The following is a 6,326-nucleotide window of genomic DNA, read 5'->3' on the forward strand; positions in this document are numbered from 1 at the left end:
CGGTTCCTATTTATCTACTTGCATTTTGACGTGCTTTCGAACTGCTAGGTTGGCAGGAGCTGGGACCAATCAATGGGAGCTCACCCCGTCACAGGGATTCGAACCGCCGACCTTCTGATCAGCAAGCCCTAGGCTCAGTGGTTTAACCCACAGCGCCACCTGGGTCCCTAGGACTGGCCAATCTACTGGGGCTCAAATATTTGGGAGCTGTCCAAACCCACAGATTAACTCCACAGATCGGTGAAGGAGTCTCTTTTCCTGGATGAATGAATTCCCCTTTATCTGGTGCGCTCAGTATCACACATATGATAGCCATGTTCAAATATATAAAAGGATGACATATAGAGGAGGGTGAAAGGTTGTTTTCTGCTGCTCCAGAGAAGCGGACACAGAGCAATGGATTCAAACTACAAGAAAGAAGATTCCACCTAAACATTAGGAAGAACTTCCTGACAGTCAGAGCTGTTCGGCAGTGGAATTTGCTGCCAAGAAGTGTGGTGGAGTCTCCTTCTTTGGAGGTCTTTAAGCAGAGGCTTGACAGGCATATGTCAAGAATGCTTTGATGGTGTTTCCTGCTTGGCAGGGGGTTGGACTGGATGGCCCTTGTGGTCTCTTCAAATTCTATGATTCTATGATTCTAAACCACAGACCTGCAATTTGGCTGGGACATTTTGGACCTTTAGCCCAATGCCGTGCTTGATACAGGAAGTTCAGAACTAGGGTGTCCCCAACAGAATAGGTGTCCAGTCTTTGCCTGAAGACCTCCAGTGAGAGACAGCACACCCTTCCTCGGAGAGGAGCTGAGATTGGTTTCCTAGCCCTTCATGTACAAAAAAAAAAAAAAATACACCCTCAGGATCAAGTCATCTGCACATCAAGTCCAGCACCCTTCCCTCACAGTGGCCAATCAGATGCCTCTGGGATTCCCACTAGCAGCATCTGAGAACAACAGCACTCGCCTCTTCTGCAGCTTTCAGCAACAGGTATTCAGAAGCATATCGCCTCCAACAGTGGGTGCAGAAAAGAGCCATCGGGGTTGGTAGCCATGGGTTGCCATACTTCTGGATTTCCTTGGACATTGAAGCGATTTCCGACCGGACACTGTTCCCAACAGCCGAATCCTGTCTATGTCCAGGAAATTCCAGACGTGTGCTAACCCTGAATTTGTCCAGTATTCTTTTAAAGACATCCACATCCTGGGGGAGCGAGTGCCACATGGTGCTACATGAAAACTTTCTTTCTTTTATCTGTCTTGATGAACCTTCCAATATTCACGGATGTCCATGAATTCTAGTGTTATAGGAAAGAGAGCAAAAGTTTTCTCTATTCACTTTCTCCATCCACACATGATGCTATAAGTTTCTCTCATGTCATCTCTCGTCTTTTCTCCAACCAACCCAAACCCCCTGCAGAAATGTGGAGAACTAAATTTAAGATTGGAAAAATGAGAAACCAAGAGAACCAAAATGAACAGACCCTGCCATCTCCACCTTGGAGGTACTTTGCCGGGATTTTAATAGTTTCAAAATGAACTGGACCACAGGGGAAATGTAGCAATTCCTGCCACTACAAGTTCTCACATCTATCAGTCCGGCAAATTACATGGAAGTCCACATGCTTGTGATTAATCATCATCATGTTATTTGTTGATCACTCGTAGCAGAGTAAGATTGTCTTCCATAACCATAGTTTTAACAATGAGTCCATAAATGACTGTGTAGGCCAAGTCTGGATCCACACGTCCTTCCACAGTGGGGCCATTGGTTTCTGGGCGGGAGTTGATCACGGTGTGGATTTGCCAAGCATGCCTTCCTCTTAGCAGGTTTCTCCCTTGTGTCTTGAGATCAAGTGTCTTCAAAGCCCATGACACCTTTGGTAAAGGCTGTTCTCCAATTGGAGCACTCGCAGGCAAGTGTTTCCCAGTTTTCAGTGTTTATACTACATTTTTTAAGATTTGCCTTGAGACAGTCTTTAAACCTCTTTTGCTGACCACCGGCATTACGCTTTCCATTTTTAAGTTTGGAATAGAGTAGTAGCTTTGGAAGATGATAATCAGGCATCCACACAACATGACCAGTCCAACGAAGTTGATGTTGCAGAATCATTGCTTCAACACTGGTGATCTTTACTTCTTCCAGTACACTGGCGTTATTTCACCTGTCTTCCCAAGTGATGTGTAAAAATTTTCGGAGATACCATTGATGGAATCTTTCAAGAAGTTGGATATGGTGTTTATAAGTGATCCATGTTTCACAAGCATACAGTAAGGTTGGTAGTACAATAGCTTTGTAAACAAGCGTTTTGGTTTCCCTGTGAATGTCCCAGTCCTCAAACACTCTGCACTTCAATCAGGAGAAAACCGCATTCACAGAGATCAGGCAATGCTGGATTTCAGCATCAATGTTAGCCCTTGTGGAAAGATAACTGCCCAGGTAGGAGAAGTGATTGACATTTTCCAACGTTACACCATTGAGTTGGATTTGTGGTGTTGCAGAGGGCTTATTTTGTGCTTGTTGGTGCAGCACTTTGGTTTTTTGGATGTTGAGCGATAGGCCAAGCTTTTCGTAAGCTTCTGCGGTGATATTTAAGATTAATATTGGCATCCTGGCTCATGAACTCTTCCCATTTCAGATAAAAACACTTCTCTACACTTAGTTTAAGTAAACAGCTTCATCATACTGCAAGTTGAGGGGGGGGGGACTGTGATTATTGACTCCTGTGGTTACTGGCTGAGCAAATGTATGTTCTTGGAGTTTGCCAAAACCAAGGAGGATGCATTACTTAATGTGTGCAAAGTCATATTTGAACAGAACCTTGACTAAGATCCCGTTTCCCGAGGAGAGGACAGGGTGACTCCACCGTGGTTTGGCGCTCCCCGCCTGGCTCAGGCCATGCTGGATTCAAGTTTTCTGGCATTGTATAAAAGTTTTCCATTTGTCGCACAGCACTGAGCTTTCATTTCAGACAGATAAATAAAGCACGTGGCAGCTTAGGTCCCGTCTTGCACCACAACCTCACGCCATCTCTCATGAGACTAAGGCCTCATTTTCACTGAGCAGGTAAAGCTGCCTCTCAAAACAGCTGAGACTGAAAGTGATGGCTCGTGTGGTCCATACAAACAAAATCTCCCCACAAAGAAAACTGGATATCACAGAGGACAGTTCCAAGCCTGCCTTTTCCCTAACCTATTATGTTTCTATGCTTAAAATTCTACAAGGCAGGCTTAGGCAGTATGTGGACCGAGAACTCCCAGAAGTGCAAGCTGGATTTCGAAAGGGCAGAGGAACCAGAGACCAAATAGCAAACATGCGCTGGATTATGGAGAAAGCTAGAGAGTTCCAGAAAAACGTCTACTTCTGCTTCATTGACTATGCAAAAGCCTTTGACTGTGTCGACCACAGCAAACTATGGCAAGTTCTTAAAGGAATGGGAGTGCCTGATCACCTCATCCGTCTCCTGAGAAATCTCTATGTGGGACAAGAAGCTACAGTTAGAGCTGGATAGGGAACAACAGATTGGTTCAAAATTGGGAAAGGAGTACGACAAGGTTGTATATTGTCTCCCTGCTTATTTAACTTATATGCAGAATTCATCATGCGAAAGGCTGGACTAGATGAATCCCAAGCCGGAATTAAGATTGCCGGACAACCGGCAACCTCAGATATGCAGATGACACAACCTTGATGGCAGAAAGTGAGGAGGAATTAAAGAACCTTTTAAGGAGGGTGACAGAGGAGAGCGCAAAATATGGTCTGAAGCTTAACATCAAAAAAACCAAGATCATGGCCACTGGTCCCATCACCTCCTGGCAAATAGAAGGGGAAGAAATGGAGGCAGTGAGAGATTTTACTTTCTTGGGCTCCTTGATCACTGCAGATGGTGACAGCAGTCACGAAATTAAAAGACGCCTGCTTCTTGGGAGAAAAGCAATGACAAACCTAGACAGCATCTTAAAAAGCAGAGACATCACCTTGCCGACAAAGGTCCGTATAGTTAAAGCTATGGTTTTCCCAATAGTGATGTATGGAAATGAGAGCTGGACCATAAAGAAGGCTGATTGCCGAAGAATTGATGCTTTTGAATTATGGTGCTGGAGGAGACTCTTGAGAGTCCCATGGACTGCAAGAAGATCAAACCTATCCATTCTTAAGGAAATCAGCCCTGAGTGCTCCCTGGAAGGACAGATCGTGAAGCTGAGGCTCCAATACTTTGGCCACCTCATGAGAAGAGAAGAATCCTTGGAAAAGACCCTGATGTTGGGAAAGATTGAGGGCACTAGGAGAAGGGGACGTCAGAGAACAAGATGGTTGGACAGTGTTCTCGAAGCTACGAACATGAGTTTGACCAAACTGCGGGAGGCAGTGGAAGACAGGAGTGCCTGGCGTGCTATGGTCCATGGGGTCACGAAGAGTCGGACACGACTAAACGACTAAACAACAACAACAACATTATGTTTCTAAGTGCAGGGAATTTGTTGATATGCTGAATGCAAACCTCCTTTATAAAAGGCAGGATCTTTGCCGCTTAGCCAGAGCTCACGAGAAGATCTGATCCCTACCAAAAGCAGCGGCGATTGCTTTCTGCACCAGATTTAAGCAGCGCCATTAAATGCAAAGAGGAGATGAAAATATGAATGAAAAAATGAAAGAGGAGAGCGCAAAATATGGTCTGAAACTCAACATCAAAAAAACCAAGATCATGGCCACTGGTCCCAGCACCTCCTGGCAAATAGAAGGGGATGAAATGGAGGCAGTGAGAGATTTTACTTGCTTGGGCTCCTTGATCACTGCAGATGGTGACAGCAGTCATGAAATTAAGAGACGCCTGCTTCTTGGGAGAAAAGCAATGACAAACCTAGACAGCATCTTAAAAAGCAGAGACATCACCTTGCCGACAAAGGTCCGTATAGTTAAAGCTATGGTTTTCCCAGTAGTGATGTATGGAAGTGAGAGCTGGACCATAAAGAAGGCAGATCGGCGAAGAATTGATGCTTTTGAATTATGGAGCTGGAGGAGACTCTTGAGAGTCCCATGGACTGCAAGAAGATCAAACCTCAGTGCTCACTGGAAGGACAGATCGTGAAGCTGAGGCTCCAATACTTTGGCCACCTCATGAGAAGAGAAGACTCCCTGGAAAAAACCCTGATGTTGGGAAAGATGGAGGGCACAAGGAGAAGGGGACGACAGAGTATGAGATGGTTGGACAGTATTCTCGAAGCTACGAACATGAGTTTGACCAAACTGCGGGAGGCAGTGCAAGACAGGAGTGCCTGGCGTGCTATGGTCCAAGGGGTCACGAAGAGTCGGACACGACTAAACGACTAAACAACAACAACAAATTAAATGCAGGCCCCATTGTAAAGAGAAACTGGGAGCTCACAGCTTAAAGTGTGCTCCAGATCATTCCTTTGCAGCGGGGCTTGCTTTTAGCACGCTTTCATTCCGATGCTGAAAGCAAGCCCTGCTACTTTGCGGTGCATCCCAGTCAAATGTGAACCATGATAAGCTTGCCACTTTTTGATCCTTATAGCGGTCACACCTGTGCCATACATATCCAATACCACTTTAAACAGTCAAGGTTCCCACCGCCACCCCACAGATAATCCTGGGACCTGTAGTTTGTTCAGAGTCCTTGCTGGAGTTGTTGGAGACCCCTGTTGCCTTCCATAGAGCTACAATCCCCAGAGTTCCCTAGGGCACTGCTCCCCAGTTGGTGGTCCACATAACCCACCAGGTTCACACAACAAAAACTGCCACTGAGATAGCAAAATATTCAAGAGTAGGGGGTTCATGGCTTGGCTTTTGAAAAACAGGGGGTCAGTGTGGTGTAGTGGTTAAGAGTGTAGACTCGTAATCTGGTGAACCGGGTTCGCATCTCCGCTCCTCCACATGCAGCTGCTGGGTGACCTTGGGCTAGTCACACTTCTCTGAAGGCTCTCAGCCCCACTCACCTCACAGAGTGTTTGTTGTGGAGGAGGAAGGGAAAGGAGAATGTTAGCCGCTTTGAGACTCCTTAGGGTAGTGATAAAGCGGGATATCAGATCCAAACTCTTCGTCATCTTCTTCCGCAGCTCCTGGCTAATTGGGAAGCACAGACCTAGCAAGAAGGATTTAGAGCTAAATTACTCTGGGATTTCTAGTTCTGTGATAGAAACCAGGGTCCCCTAACAACTCTCAGTACTCATAACAGACTACAGTCCTCAGGATCCTTTGGGTGAAGCTGTAATTGTTTAAAGTGTTATAAAAGTGCTGTAAATATACAGTGCAGATAAAACTACAGAGCTCTCTTCTCCTCCCCCCCCCAAAAAAATATTTATTCCCACACAG

The sequence above is a fragment of the Zootoca vivipara genome, chromosome 8 (genome assembly GCF_965207765.1).
Source record: "Zootoca vivipara chromosome 8, rZooViv2.hap1.1, whole genome shotgun sequence".
Classification (NCBI taxonomy): Eukaryota; Metazoa; Chordata; class Lepidosauria; order Squamata; family Lacertidae; genus Zootoca; species Zootoca vivipara.